Here is a 12,545-nt window from a genome sequence, read left to right as displayed (position 1 = left end):
TGCATTTGAAGAAAAACACTACTGAAATTTTTAAGTGTAACTCTACCAACATAAGCACAAATTAATGTGCTATTTTCTTACACTTCTTAATTTCTTTTTTCTCACTGTTTAACTAGAAACTGAGGGGAAGAAATTTCCAGTTCCAAGTGATTTCAATACCTGGTATTCCAAAACAACAAAAGTGGGTTGGGAACTACTAATGTTTGTCAGTCTGCATATTTAAACATATTCATTGGGGCCATTTTTGTTTCATATCATTATCAGTGATCTGGACAAAGGGAACAAGTGCACCCTAAGTTGGTTTGGAGATGGCACCAAGTTGGTTGGGAACATTGATCTGCAGAAGAGCAGAAAGGCTCTGCAGAGGGATCTGGACAGGCTGGATGGGCTGAGGCCACAATGCTCAGCAAGGCCAAGTGCCAGGTCCTGCACTTGGGTTACAACAACCCCAAGCACTCCTACAGACTGGGGGAAGAGTGGCTGGAAAACTGCCCAGAGGAAGAGGACCTGGGAGTGCTGGTCAGCAGCTGGCTGGGTATGTCTGCCCGGGTAGCCAGGAAGGACAACGGCATCCTGACCTGAATCAAAATTCCTGCTGACAGCAGGGCCAGGGAAGTGATTATCCCCCTGTACTGGGCTCCACACCTCTAATCCTGTGTGCACTTCTGGGGCCCTCACTACAGGAGAGACATTGAGGTGCTGCTGCAACAAGTCCAGAGAAGGGAAACAGAGCTGGTGAAGGGCTTGGGGCACAAGTCTTAAAAAGAATCACAGAGTGAGCTGGGGTGGTTTAGTCTGGAGGAAAGGAGGCTGAGGGGATAAATTCTCACTCTCTACAAGTACCTGACAACTGTATGTATGTTCCCTCATCTTTCAGAAACAACAGAAAGGCAGTCAGGGCTTCCTTGCAAAGAATAACAGATGTCTATATATGGCTAGGCAACAGAATTCTGCTAAAACACTATTTATCAAAATTGTTATACATTTTCCTCTTGCTTGCTATTCTATCTGAATCCTTAAAACAGTATGTTTGTGCAGCTCAGATCACAAACATATTCTTGCAAAACTGTGCTTCCTCTTTTAAGACCATGGTATGATATGTTATGATCCTATGCCCTAAAATTTATCTACATCTAAAATTTATCTATTAAACTGAAAATTTCCATATGATCTCACAAATCAATAAGTGTAAAAGGGATCATTGATGAGACATAAAGAAGGGATGGAAATCATCATAATGACTACAACTGAATTTATCCTTCACTGTGGGAAGGACTTTTCCCAGTTATGTTTTGACTTTTGTATTTCTCTGCCCTCATTAAAGAGAGCTGTTTCGCAAAATAAAATTATGCATTCAGCTTAACTACTACTGATATGAATGTATTCTGTTTGGGTTTTTTGAATTGATATAGTTTATACAGACACTAAAGCCAAAAAGCAAGGCATGAAATCGTTGGTATTAAAGGAAGACTGCATAGTGAAAAGTTGTGATATGTATTTACAGTTGGTACGTTTCAGCAACATCAAGTCAGCATTGATCACAAAACAGTTGATTCATCTACTCAGATTTTGGAACTCATTGAGAATAGTGAGCCAAGCTCCAGCAGCTTTGAGATAGGAAACCCAGCTTGATGGAAAGCTTCAACCACCTCAGAACTAGTTTATTAATGGGCTAATAAGGGGAGTATCAGTTTGTACTGTGCTGTGTGTTTCAGAATGCTAGAAAAGGCACTTACTTTCATGGAAGGAGAAAGGCTGTCCTTGCAAATAAAGCACAGTGTTTTCATCCTTCACTACAATGCAGCTCCCTACAGAAAGGGCTGGAGTGCCTTGTGCGAGCACAAACAGATGTTCCACAGCAGCACAGTGCAGGTGAGTGAATATCTGTGATGACAGCTTTCTGTGAAACACAGTTCCCTTAAGATTGTGTGTGTACACACACAAACATACACATGTATATATATATGTGAAAATATTTAAAATAGCTGAATTTATAGCTTGAGAAATGTTTTATACAACTCTTGACTGTGTCGTTTTCCTAAATAAAATGTAGTTTGTTATCTACAAGGACAGAAAAGGGTTTGCACTTAGCCAACACAGACACCAGGATGTAGAAATTGTGGCTTTAGGAGGTGAGTTGTTGAGGTAACCATGAATGGGTACCCTGGAAAGAGTTCTTCACAGAAAATTGTCTCAGACTTCTCTTCTGATTAAGAATAGCTTTTCTCATTTTCTTCATGAATATATATATATGCATGCTTCATTTTAATAACATGCCTCTGTGAGTACTAGTCTTTTATTTATTACAACTGAGTATTCCAGTCCTGAGCTGAAAAACTAACAGGCAGAGAAACAATTTACTCTGTAACAATTTGCATTTAAATTCATTTACAACAAATACCCTTTGTGTAAGCAAGAGGTTTCTATAACTGCTGACATTCAATTGTACAAAACCACACAGCAAGTAGCTGCCTCATGATATCCAAGCTGAATTGTAGGTGGTGGCTATGAATATTCATCAATTCCTCTCCCTATTTGAAATACCATTTCAAAGGGTATAAAGTAGCTGCAGTATCTACCCAAGTCCCAGGAAGCTGATAAGAGCGAGAACTTTGCTGCACTGGGAAACATGATATCAATATTAAAATCAGTGCAATATATGGCACAATATTATATCCCTTTAATTGCACAGTGAGGAAAAAGATTTTTCATTCAAGACAATAAGTGTTTTGGATACTAACACTGAACCACCTTCAGGTATTCCAATTTAACTTTCCTTTTTTCTCTCACCAGTTGCATATTATTTCCTTAACGTTTTAAAAAGTAGGGTAATTAAAATGTTTTTTTAATATCCAATATTTTGACCAACAGGAGAATTTCCATTTCATTTATTGTTCCTATGGCTTCTCTTGTGATTGAATGAGTGTGTGTGTGTATGTGTCTATTTTTCCTCCTATCTAACATCTAACAGTACATTGTTTTTAATCACAGAGCACAGAGAGGAAAGAGAAGCTGTGGAATTGATTTTGTGGGAGGAAGAAGAAAACCTGAAGGAACAACCAAGGAACAAATGAAAACATAATGAGACTACAGAAAACATGGCTGTGTTTGGAGGTTCTGTGGGAGAAAAGAGTGGCTTATGTAGATTGATTCTGTGTGATGGACTGTGGAGGGTTCTGAGGAAAGTAAGATTCTAAAGGAATGCTGGATGAAAGTCAGAAAGAAAGCATGGAACAGACAAGGACAGAAAACTAAAAGAAAATTTTAAAAAAGGGCTGGGAGAAAGCCAATACAACCTTGATGAATGGGAGGAACCTCATTGCATGGTTTTGGCTGTGGGGAACATTACTCAGAGGTCAAGAATTACTTTGGAAGTTAGAGCTATATTAAAAAATTATCCAGCTTAAAAACAAAGGACTTTCACAAAAATTTAAAGCAAGAAAATTTACAGTATTTTACTTCGCTCCTCTGGCAGTCATTGAATTTTGTGAGAATTAACTAATTAGAGCAAATCTCTGTTAATACAGAGAACTGTCAATCCATATGGTTTTTTATCATGTAGAAGGCAAATTCATCATCTTTCAAACTGGTTATATGATATTTTGAAGACACAGAATTCTATATGAGCAGTGATAGGTTTACAGCAGTAGATTCATCATGGTGCTGAATGTCCATACATGCTCTTAAAGAGTACTCTGTTTCTGCCTCTGGTTTCCATGAAGGGGGAAAATTTGCAAGCAGAGCCTCAGGGATAGAAGCAGGATATTTTCCACAGACAACACTCTTCAGCTGTGTCTGGGCGTGGTGCTAGTATGACACCTGTCCCCACTTCTAGGCAGATTCAGAGGAATTTTCTCTAATGGGCTTCACCTCCCTGAGGTCACTCAGTGCAAAATCAAGAGAGTCTGATCTGGGATCATGGTAGGACCCTAATTCCTGAGCAACCACCCATCGGGACTTGAAGCCCAGATTAAAGACACACTAAAGACATGGCTCATGAGGTGCCATGTAACTTTCTGAGTGAATAAGCACTTATGTCTTTTATCTGGGCTGCATGTCCTAATAAGCGGTCACTCAGGAAACAGGGTCGTACTGTGATCCCAGAGGAGAGAGGCCCAGGTGCTCGGAAGGTGGTTTGGCTGTGTGTCACACTATACAGTCTGTCTAAGTTACCCATTACAGTTTTTTGAGAGCTGTTTGATCTTTTTACATAGATCAAGTTTTTATTCTCTCAAAAGCCTGCACCACTGGGATGAGGTACTTAAGGTACTAAGAACCTGTCTGACAGAAAGCCACACCTGAGAAAATACACCTTAAAATCTGCATTAAATTATTTTTCTGTATTGAAAGATATGTGATCCACAGGTTACTGATCCACAGGTTTCAGCTTGGGTTGGTTAATTTTCTTCACAGTAGTTAGTAGGGGGCTGTTTTAGGATTTGTGCTGAAAACAGCATAAGCATGGTTTTGCTATTGCTGGGCAGTGCTTACACTGAGTCAAGTTCATTTCTGCTTCACATCCCACCCCACCAGCAAGGGGGCTCGGGGTACTTAAGAAGCTGGGAAGGACATTCCATACCATACGGCATCATGCTCAGGATGCAAAGAAGAAGGAAGAGGTGGAGCTTTGGAGCAATGTCTTCCCAAACAGCCATGAAGCTCAGTGGAGCCCTGCTCTCCTGGGGATGGCTGAACACCTGCCTGCCTGTACAAAGTGGTGAATGAATTTCTCCTTTTGTTTTGCTTGGGAGTGTGGCTTTTGCTCTAAGTATTAAACTGTTTCAACCCATGAGTGTTGTCACTCTTCCGGTTCTCTCCTCCATCCTACCCAGAAGTTGAGTGAACAGCTGTGGAGGGCTTTTTTTTTGTCAGCTGGTGTTAAACCACAGCACTGTCAGATCTGGAGAGAAATAAAAATTATTGGGTGTTAGGCCAACATAATTTTACTTATACTGCAGTATTATCAGAGGTTAGAAATATACCAAGTAAGGAAAGAGGATACACCCCTTTTTCTAACTTACATATTGCTTAACTTTAACCTCTCCTCCTTTACAGCAGCACAGCCCAGCCCAAACTACTGTCTAGAAATGGTCATTATTAGGTCAACATGCTAACAGTCTCAGTGACTGTGGAACTAATTATTGCTGCTCCAGACATTGCTAGGCAGAGCCATTCAAGGGCCCAACTGGACCAGGCTGCTGTCACATATGGAAAAAGTATCGAGCATTGAGAAGCTCAATACCTTAAAAACCAGTCACATTCTTTATGTGTCATTCCATGAGGAATATGTAAGATTAGTATAAAAAAAATCTGTACTATCACATGTCAAGTGTTCTTCAAGAAACTCTAAATAAGGCTGTATGAGAAGAATGCACGTTTGCAGATGCTGAAAAATACTATAGTTCACAGTCTATCTCACCTTAACCTGCTTGCAGTCTCCTAAGACAGGAAATACACATTTAGACAAAACAAATATGTTTGTTACAGGTTTGCAGATGTAAACAGAAATTATACAGCACTAGTTGCCATAAGAAGCTATGGTCTCAGCTCATGCACCAGGCCATTGAGCTTCCATTGGGGAAGTTTCTATCAATATAAGGAAGGAATCTTCCAAGTTTGAGAGATGGAGCATTTGAGACAGCACAAAGATGTTTATCTGAAAACATGAAGGGAAAGGGTATCGGTATCATTGACCAACCAAAGAGAGAAACAACTTTGAAATTGATAAATAAGCCTACTTATAGATTAGGATTAAATTTTAGTAAATGATAGTGTGATTAGATGACGTGTTAAATAGTCCACAAAGGGCATGAATATAATAAAACTAGAGGACTTTGTGGGAACAGAGAATTAACAAGACAAAGACTGGATGAAAGATACAATTACATATTACAAAGGATACAATTACATATGCATACAGTTACCAAGAATAGGTACAATTACATTCACTGCAAAAAAGCACATTTTCATTTTCACTTTGACATATTTTTTCATATTTAAACAAATTGAATACAAATATATATACCTATATGCATATAAAAATATAAAAACCCATAAAATATAATATGTAAGGCACAGCCAGATGTATGTAGAGGCATTACTTTTTTTTAAAAATGAATGCCAGTCTTGTACTTGGTGACTTATAAACAGTTACCCTAGATCTTGGCAAAAGCCATGCATATGAGGATAGACCTCAGCTGCAATTTCCATAGCACCTCATAAGTCCATATTTCCTAGAAATTGAATTCTTCTAAACATTGTCATACATTCTAAAAAGATTTTTTTCCTTACCCTGCACATAAAAATCTTCAAAAGGTAGTTAGTGCCTGAAATGCTTACATTTAATTGGGAATGTTTTTAATGCTACAGTTTTCACAGGGTCCCAATTATATATTCTCACTGCATTTCTATGCTGTTGGGCTTTTCTAATTCCTTACATGTACACTTCATACTACACTGAACACTAAGCAGAATTGCACTAGAAAAATCATAGCTTTAGGTCCATTGATGTGGCTTGTTGGGATTCTTTCCTTGACAATTTGATTCCTGTGCATTATTTGTTAATGAAAAAAAATTTTAAAAGCTTTACATATGACTGCTGGAGATGCCTCTGCAAAATGTGTTTGGTTAGAGAATGGAAAGTGAAAAGAGTCTGGAGAAACTGTATGGAAGACCAAAACCCTAATTCTTGAAGTTTTTGGCTATGAAGGATAACATGGCCTAACATGGTATAGGAAATATAATTTTAAAGAACTGTATACCTAGTAATTTCTGTTTGATGACCTTTTTTTTAAATTATTCACTCTATATTAAACAATATTAGCTTAAATTTCTTTTGATGATGTACCCCAAGGAACAAATATTCCAAAGTGAGTATTAAAATATACAGTCTGCATATGAAAATGTAGCAAGGCATTTTTGTCCTATTTTTACATGACAGCAAGCTACAGATTTTAACATGAAAATCAGAAGTGAAGCAGGATTGCATGTAGGCATTGGGCCAAAACAGAACTGTGAAAATTTAAACTCTTGTGTAGGCTGCAAGATTACTTTCTTGTCTTGATGGTGTGATTTTCGGACTTGATGTTTCTGCTCACTTTAACCACAATCTTTATTTCAAGAGACAATAAATTTATTAAGATAGTGTTTTCTCTAACATTCTTATTGTTTTAAAAGATTTATTGTGTTAATAGAATGCCACACAGAGATATTGATTTGCTGAAAGTTCAGATTTACCTTTGCCCTTTTATGATTTTGTCATGTTTTGTTTTAACATTCTCTTCCCTTCTGCTCTGGGAAATATTTTTTCAGGTCAACTGTCAGTCACATGTAGGTCATCACCAGAAAATAGAAACAAAACTTCAAACACAATGAGCACAATGGTTTTGGCTAGAAACCTGAAAAGCTATTAAATTTTCAAATATTACCTGGGAGTAATTTCATTTTGCATTGTGAGATCTTTGCATAAAAATTAGTGTTCTAGTGACTATTTATTTACTTAATATCTAAAATTCCATTTAAATTAATTATTAAGAAAGAGCAGTGATTAAGGGATGTGAGTAAATGCACAGTGTTACAATCCTTATTTATCCTTTCTATTACAATGATGAAGTCTGCATCTGTTAGTTCTATGTATAAACTTACTCATTTAACTGAATTTGCAGATAAAGCCCTAAGTCAAAAGCTGAGTCACAGACCCAAAAATTAGTGTCTCTTTTGGAGATACAGCTTAAACAAAATTAGCACACAAAACCATTATTTAAGTGCAGCATAAATTTACAACAAGCTCAGTAATTGCTAAAACATTAAATGGAAAAAAAAAATTCACATTCAGTACTTTATTATATAAACCAGTTGCATGACTTAGGGTGTGTGAAACAGAAGCAGAAACTGTTAGCAGAAATTCCTGCTAGTAAAGATAAAGTACAGAATTCATCACAGTCACACATGGATTACCAGCAGGTAGTGCCTATGGCCATGTAGATTTACTTTTTTTGTCTGACAGCAAGGAAACATAATCTGGCTTTGAGGTGATCTTTTGACTGCTTCTAACATCTCCAGATCTGAAGTTTGACCTGTGCCCCACGCCCCATCATCATCTTTTATGAGAGCCAGAATCCCCAGGTCTGCAGGAAAAAAAAAAAAAAAAAAAAAAAAGAAACAAAAAAGGCCTTTTGGTGTTCTTGGACATGGCAGCATTAGGCACCAAACTGTTTCTTTATTTCATTGCTGATAAGCTTAACTGATGCACAGTAGGGCAGGACTCTGTGCAAAGTAAAGACAACATTGTTTCTGCACCTCAGTAATGCGTACAAAGGGTTTCAAGGCAAATAGCAGAAACCTGTATTCATTCATTCCTGCACAGCAGAATGTGAGTATTCATGGTAGGTGCAGACATGTTTTAATATATGATTGAAGAGAAACCCCACAGGCAAAGAATATTCCCAGCTATCTGAGTGCAGAGATCCTAGAGTGATAGGTGCAACAAAAGGTGTTATGAGTGATAAACAGAACAAGCCAGGACTCTTATAGAGAAAATAATTACAAAATGTTCATGAGTAGTTATTTCCTACTATGGTGCCCAGTTGTAGTGTAGGCACTTAAGGGTATTCATTATTTATTGAATATCTTCAGAATCCAGGAACCTTCACTGACTGGCAGGCTTTTTCTGATTGCCTGGGAGGGCTTACCCTCTCGGTTCTTGCAGTCAACCTCCTTAATTTAGGAAATGTGCAATGACATGCCCATGCTTCCAAAAGCATATATTTATTTAGTAGCTATCAAGAAAAACCTATGGGACAGGTTTTCACCTTTCCTTCTCCTTGAGAAGTTCAGATTGATAAACTGACTAACATTGATAAACAGGTCTAATAGAACAACGCCTAAATGATAATATAGGGGCTAATTAAGAACAAAAGCAAAACATAAGGAGACAGAGACAATATCTTTCAGTAAAGTCTTCAGAAAAAAAAAAAAAAAAACAAAAAAACAACAAAAACCCAAAAACCTTTTTCTGCAAGAGAAATGAGCTATATCAGATATCCATTTCATGACACAGAGAACTCAGTGTCTACCTGTGAAGTCATGAATGGAAGGCATCGACCAGTTAAACAAAGAAAACTAGAATCAATGCAGGCTATGATGATGAATACCTTTAGAAAACTTTACTGTGAAGTTCAATTCAACAAAGACATCCTGTCAAGAGCCTCTGTATTGACAAGGTCTGTTGCGGTGTAAGATTGAGTAAAAATACATTCAGATATTTTAAAACCTCACTTTTAGAACTTCCCACTTCTCCTAGCAGAGAATGTCAGTTTCCTGCAGATGCCCTGAGGATGTTGGCTTAGCTTTCATTACACCCAAGAACTTTGTTGAGCAGAGCCACACCTACTCACTTCTGTACCCACTGCTGTATGCAAACACCCCACATGGTCAATGAAGATATAAACAGAAGGGAAGAGATACAAGCCTCCACCTTAATCTATAGATGTGGCAGGAGGAGGAGAGAGCAGCGTGCAACCAATTCATCTGGAATGTGGCTGCTGTCCAGTTCCTTTGGCATGGTCTACAGTTTGCTATGGGATGGATTTTTGTCAAAGATGGAATTTTTCAGTCTTACCTGATGTGACTTATAAGTTATGCCGTGGCTCCAGTCCTGCTATCTCTGCCAGCAGGCTTCTCATGGTGCAACTCAGGAGACTTCCCACTGCAATTCTACAAAATCAGCATCTGGTAGAGGTTTTATCTGAGACACAGAGTCGTGGTGCTGCTTGGGAACAGAAGCAGTTCACATAAAGTGATAGATGAGAAAATATTTCTTCCTACAACTGTGAGAGTGAAAGCATTAAGAAATAATTTCAGGTTAACTCCAAAAGCCATTTTGTCTGCTTAGTAAGAAACTTTACATCACCTAAGATAGTCCAATACTTTTTAGCTCAGAAAAATGAGAATTTACTTAAATAAATTTTGTGCTTTTAAAACACTATTACTTGTGTTACTCTACAGATGTGCTTGATTGATACCCTTGGCCCCATGAAGATAAGCTCTAGCACACCCACAAAATAGTGCTCGGCTGGACTACAAAACATATAATTTTGCACTTAACTCTAGTATTACATGCTTACTCCGATATGAAGCAGCTGGAAGACTTACACCTCAGAATTAAGGGAAAGAGATGAGGGTATTCCAATATGAAACAAAACAAGATTATCAAGCTCTTTTTTCACTTATGATTACTGATTCACTGGAGTTTTAGTACTGTCATCCATGATGGATACAGTTAATTTTTGCTGTTTTGTATTTATATTGCAGGTTGTCATTTCTGTCATTAATCATAAACATAATTGTAATAGAGACAGAAATGTCTTTTCCCAGACATTTAATTCTGAAATACAATTATCCAGACTTCCTACTGTTAATGGCATAGAATTCTAATTACTTCAAAATGAAGCCATTATTCATAAACTTCAGGCTTGTAACACACATGTTTACAGTAGATGGAAAATACTATAGAATTCATCATTGTGGAGCTCTTATTTGCCACAGGCTTATTTAACTACTGCCTTTGTCCCATCCCATTAAGGAATGATAAAGTACTCAACTCCCTGTTTACATAGCAGAAGTCCTCCTTCACAGACAATGGGCATTCAAATTTTCTGCCTGTAAATAAAGTACAGCTGTGTTTTTCTGTTGTAGGAAGTCACTTGAAGTTGGAAATGGCCATAATTTAATTAGCAGTCACTATTTGAGAATCAGATCAGTCTAACAGGGGTTAATGTATAATGAAAATGGAAAATATATTGGGCAACGCAAACTTAGATTAATGATGTTAAAAGAGAAAAATGTTGCATTGAGTAATTTTCCCAAATTTTCAAATATAAATTGTAAGAGAAGTCTTGATACATGGTTTGTTTTCATAAAACAATGCTCAAATTTTGAGAGCAAATACCATTATTAGCATATAATGAGGTAAAGAAGATGCAGAAGGTACAAGAATATACTGAAAACATGGAAGATGCCTCAAATATAAATTTGTTTGGGCTATAAAGTTGAGAAGTAAATGGTTATTCAAGTGGAATGAAAATTTTTAAAAATTTATTAAAAAGAAAGACACCCATCTCAGACACATTCTATAAAACAATAGAGAACAGAGAAAACACTGAAGACTTCAGCTTTTATGTGACTGGGATGGACAGGTCACCAATGCCCTTGCAGTGGTTCCACAAGACCTGGTAAGAAGAGAGGAACAAGGTAAGAGAGGTAGATACTTCCAGGGAATGGCTGAACCCATTTTAACAAAGTTAACTAAGGCAGAAGGGAAAAATCACTTTCTAAAGTGTCTAAGTAACTGTTAACAAAGTTCAGCTATGTTGACCAGACACTTAAGTTTAAAATGCCAAGATGACCCTTATATTCTTTGACAATGTGGATTACAAACCACCCATAGCTACTTATGTACCAGAACATCTCAATTAATGCCAGACATGTGAGCTGGCTCCCAAAGACCCTCGCAGCTGTGAATCATTTCTTCCACTGTTCCACAGCAGAAGAAGGCAGTGATCTTAGAAGACACATTCAGTTCTCAAAATTTGAAAATAAAATGTTGATTTTTGTTAAGTGTACTATATTCCTGTTTATATTACCTTATTTCCCCTTCTATCTTCACATTCTTATCATTCTAAAAGATCACTATTTCAACTGAATAGTAACATAAATTATTAAAAGCTGTTGAGTACTCACACACTGACATAAATAAGGAACAATTTCTAAATAACAAGTAAAAGGCAGTGAAGGTAGATATGGGATCTTAATTTTGTACCTTATTTTCATGCTTCCCATGTATATTCCGTAAAACTTGAAAGGCTGCTAATCAATAAATTGTGAGGGATTTATTGTTCCCCTACATTTGTGTTTGTTTTTCATTTTCCTGTCTAACCAGGAGTTTCAGTGCTGCACATAGTGACAGGCATTCATACAACATTGCAAAGGAAGCTGAGAACTATGATTAGATCAGCCTCCACCTTCCCTGAAATTCAGTGCAGTTTGATTTGGGGGATTTAGATCTATTATGTTAATCTCAATTTTTATTTGATTCCCATCACTGACAGCTTGAAAAATAATGGATTGAGATTAAAATAGAGGAAAAATGTCTTAATATAGTGTACTACTGTTGTAGTATACCATGTAATCCCACAGCTATACCCTATTACAACAAGGAAGCACCATCTTTTTCCCAAAATTACTGATATGGAAAAACCTAGCATATTTAAAAGTAGAGGTTCAAAGCAATTCATAGACTTTGGAGAGCAAAACCTCCTTCTGAATGAGCTCTATCTACAACATTTTTCTGACATATTGCCACGGTAGATTATATGTCCTTTTTAAGCTTTGATTGTAAAATAGGAGACTTCTAAAAACACAGCAACATTTAGAGAGATGGCATGTCACTGAGATGATTGCTCTAAGTGGTTTTATATTAAAGGTTTGAGTAGCTGTGCACAATACATCAACTTTAGGGAAGCTCATATAAATGGTACAGATGAAAA

Source organism: Ammospiza caudacuta, chromosome 3 (assembly GCF_027887145.1).
Source record: "Ammospiza caudacuta isolate bAmmCau1 chromosome 3, bAmmCau1.pri, whole genome shotgun sequence".
Classification (NCBI taxonomy): Eukaryota; Metazoa; Chordata; class Aves; order Passeriformes; family Passerellidae; genus Ammospiza; species Ammospiza caudacuta.
Note: the sequence above shows the minus strand (reverse complement) of the source record.